We start from the raw sequence: 4,846 nt of genomic DNA on the forward strand, positions 1-4,846 counted from the left end.
AAAAAACAAAGCAATTTGCTATTTAATATAAATTACATTGTATTCAAATAACTAAAATATTAATTAAGTTGACTATTATATATTAGTACTAAATTATAATTGATTCAAAAAAAAGGACAAAAGTAAAAAATAAAGCAATTTGCTATTAAATATAAATTACATTGTATTCTAAATAAAAATGAGGGAAAAGCTGAAAAGGAGTAGAAAAGGCAGAACAAACATAGAAAGGAGGGAAAAAAGTTGAAAAGGAATAGAAAAGGCTGAAGGTGGGATTCGAACTTGCATCACTTCCAAAATCAAAAGTTAAATGGCCAATGCAGCCACTTGTCCAGTCAATCTCTTTGTGTTTAGGGGACACACTTAAAATATTTAAGGGGTCCCATATATATGTACACACACACACACACACACACACACACACACATATATATATATATATATATATATATATATATATATATATATATATATATATATATATATATAAGGCTAACGGGGTCACGTGACCCCTTAACCCACAATGTAGGTCCGCCCCTGCTTGCCGGTGTCATTGGATCCTAAAAATAATCAGAAAGCAAAATAATAACTCATATTTATGACAAAACAATCAAGTGCTGAGACAATGAATTACTATTTGGATAAGACTTAACTTTTTTACTACTACTTGAATTCTTATTTGGTGTGTTGATATGTCTTAAAAAAATATTTCTTTCTTAAAATTTCAGTTTCTAAAATATTATTTTTCAATAATAATTATTTTTATAATAATGTAATTGAAAATATTATTCTTAATTCAAAACTCATTTTAGTTGGCTATCTAAAAATATAAAAAATTCTTTAGCTAGTGAATTTTTTTTGCTCCATTTTGATATTTGACATTAACCATGTTAAATATCTGAGTTATTTGAATTATATGTAAATAATCTTAACATTTAAACCTTTTAAATAATTATAGATAATCGTCAGATATTAATTAAGAAACACTACATGAAAAAATACTAACATTTTCTCAATTATCGTAGTGATAGTTTTATTTTGGCACTATTCTCCTAGATGTCATTGGAACCTAAAAATAGCCACATAGTGAAATAATAACTCATATTTATGGCAAAGCACAAAGGCTGACACGATATAAACGATTATTTGATTACGACGTGACTGTTATACTACGACTTGAACTCTTATTTAGTATGATTTTATCTTTCAAAAAATATTTCTATTTTGAAATTTCAATTTCTAAAATTATATATATATATATATATATATATATATATATATATATATATATATATATTATAATAATGATTATCTTTATAATGTTGCAAGTGAAGATATTGTCCTTAATTTAAAATTCACTTTAATCGGCTATCTAAAAATTTAAATGATTCTTTGGCCGAATTTATTTCAGTATGACTCCACTTTAAGTTTGTCGATATCTCTAGCCCTAGAATTTTAATTTTTAATACCCTATATATACAAAAATTTTGTTCTTTGAATCTTTAAATGTTAAATTAGTTGATTATTATTATAAAACATTGCATATATTGTCTTAAAATTGTCAAGTAGTTTATTTGCCGGCACCATACTTGGCTTAACCTCTATGCAAACTACTCAAATTGCATTCCAATTCAAATTATAATATCATATCAGTTTGTTAGTAATAGTAATTTTTAAAAAATGACACATAATTTAAATAAAAAAAATATTCTAAGATATTCTTATCTTATAACCTATGTATTTGAGTTGAAAAAAAAAGTTTGAAATCGATGAGATTAACTTTCAAATTTTTTATACTCAACAAAGATGAAACATAAGAAGAAATTTATTGTCATCTTTTATTTCTCGTTTTTAGATCTTTCTAACATTTTTTCAATATTTATTTTCTTTTATATTATTTTTTATGTCATTATTTCTTTTGTTACAAAAAAATAATTTATTTCACTATAAAAGGATGAGTTTTAATAAAAATTATCTACATAAGAACTTTAATTATATTTTTAGTCTTTGGTTGAAATTATTTCATATTTTTCTTTTGGGTTTATCTAATCAACCTAAATAGGTGCTCACCTGACCACTTAAATTAAAAAAATGAATGATGTGTAATTTATATATAATTCACATATAATATGTGTATAATCATGTGTTGTTGGTATATCATCTATTTATATTAGCTATAAAAAGAAAACAATAATTATGGCCGGATATTATGTAAATATTCCATAAGATTTTGATTTTTTGAGTTTATCCATGATATAACTTCTATTATGATAATTCTCTACTAATATTCAAAAATATCTAATCTTTTTATTATCTTTGAATTAAAAAAAGTAAAGAGTTTTTTCGAAATAATTTGTTTACATTTAAAAAAAATATTTCACGTCATACCAATTTTTTCTTTATATATACTCTTTGTTACACTTAAAAGTCGCTATAGAAACTACCAATTATAAACCAATTTATATCTTGTTGAGTTTGAAAAAAAAACTTTCACATAATCTAATGATTCAAAACTAATATTCTTCAACGAAAAAAATATTATACCCTTGCATTATTGGCTTGACTACAGCTAAATGAAGGGGTTTCAGCTTATACCCTTCAATTCCTTGAATGTGCTAAATTGAAATTAATGATAGCAATTGTATAGCCAAAGTTTTGTTATTTGTTTGATGTCCATTTATGCAAATTGACTCTTCAAACAAATATTTTTCAAGAAGAAAAAAGAAACAACTTTTTTTTTTTTAATATTGACGGATTTTGTGATGTTTCTTTCTCCAGCATGTATGTTTACTTTATTATATATGTAAGTAAACTTTTATTTGGTTTTGTAAACTCTTTTTTGTTATTTAGATAAACATAGACGTGTACCCTATATATTACATTTATTTTAAAAGAATTTCGTTTTATTCAAATATAGCTACAGTGTTTCAAAGAACTATACTTATAGGATTTTAAATGTGAATGAGTTTTATAGTTATATGAAGTAGTTTTTTTTTGCTAGAGGCGAAGTAGTATTTAAATAATTAGAAAAAATAACAAAAGTTCCTCACATGATTGCATATGATCATTAACCGAATTAAGTATGATAACATGATAAAAAAATTATTTTTAATTTAAATTCGAATTTTAGAACTTTATCTATAAATTCAAAATTGTCTTTTAATTCATATATATAATTTATAGATAAGTTTTAAAATTCGAATTATTTAACTAAAATAGTCAAATATAGAATAAAGTTACCATATACTATTGATATTTATTAGCTTGCCACTTGGCTTAACCATAATGTCAATTATATATGGTAACTTTCTTGCTTATATATATATAGAGAGAGATATAGATATAGATATAGATTTTAGCAAAAGACATAAATACAAGTTCAAATCTTTATTTTCCAATGATACAAAATATTTCTCTACTTCTCTAAAAATCTTCATTTCTTTGGGAGGATATTTATTTTGTCTTTAATAAAGTCAATACAGGCCCCACATTCACATAAAAGTGACGTGCCATTCATGAATAATAATCATAACCCGAAAATTAAGGAATATATACATCTTGTGAAAAAAGGATATTTGGATAATGCATGTCTGAATTTCTTTTCGAGGGCAAAAAATCTATAGGCCTTTTTTCTTTTTTTTTTTTAATTTATGAAAAAAATAGATAACACATATCCATCGGGTAAAAGATAAACATATCATTGGATGACATCCCTGTTTTCTTTCTCCTCAATAAAATTAATCAACTGTGACAAAATATTTAAAAGTAAACTAGGAAAATGGAAAGAAAATGTGCTATTATCTTTTGCTATATCTCTAAATAAGAGAACGATTAAATTACAGTAGCATTTTACTGGTTGACATAGTAGCCTTTATTTAAGAAAAAGAAAAAAGTTCAAAAGATTTTCAATTGGCTCTCAATAAAGGTAGACTTTTATATAAATGAATTCTCGTATACATATTTCCTGCAAATAGCTGTGAGTGATCGAGTTAGTTGATTAGCTTAAATTATTTAACTTAGAGAGGAGTTAAATCACTAGGAAAGTTAGTATTAGTTGTGTAATAGGAGATTATTTCGTATGATTTCAATAAAACAGAATAAGTGAATCAGTGATATTTGGTGTGATGTTTATTACATCTATCTTTCGATCCACTTTAATTGATTTTTTGACATTTTTCTTATAGTTCACAATATTATTTTTTCAAATATAAAAAAGTAATTAACTTTTTTTCTTTCTAAAGTTGCCCGTGAGTAAAAAAAACTAAGAGTATTTGTTACATTTTCAATGAATAAATTAAGCTTAATATGGTCATTTTTATTGTTAATTAATGCTAGTTCCATGAATCGTGGGCGGATCTTAACAGATTTTCCATTAGAGGACTACTACGTAAAGATAAATTCCTTAATATGTGTAAAAATAGCTAAAAAATCAATTAAATTGGACCGGGGATATAAACAAGTGACAAATCAGAAAACAAGTAATTTAAAATTTTCAAGCTTTTATATCTCTCTCGCTTATTATTCTCTCAATAATTAGTCATAATGATAGGGTGACATACAAGCGAAATTTTTAACGAACATGTAACTACAAGTCCAAAATCTTTTATTTCCAATTGGTACCAAACACTATTTCTCTACGTTTCTAAACTCTTCGTTTTTTTTTTTGTTGTGTGTGGGATAATAAAGACCCCACATCCACATAAAAGTGAAGTGCCATCCAAGATTAATCATAACCAAAAAAATTACGGAATATACATCTATTTCAACCAAAAAAAAAGGATTTTTGGATGATTGTTAATTATTTTAATTTTCTATTTCCTTTCCTTTATTAACTAGTTTTCCACAACAA

This window comes from Nicotiana tabacum, chromosome 8, assembly GCF_000715075.1.
Source record: "Nicotiana tabacum cultivar K326 chromosome 8, ASM71507v2, whole genome shotgun sequence".
NCBI classification, from domain to species: domain Eukaryota; kingdom Viridiplantae; phylum Streptophyta; class Magnoliopsida; order Solanales; family Solanaceae; genus Nicotiana; species Nicotiana tabacum.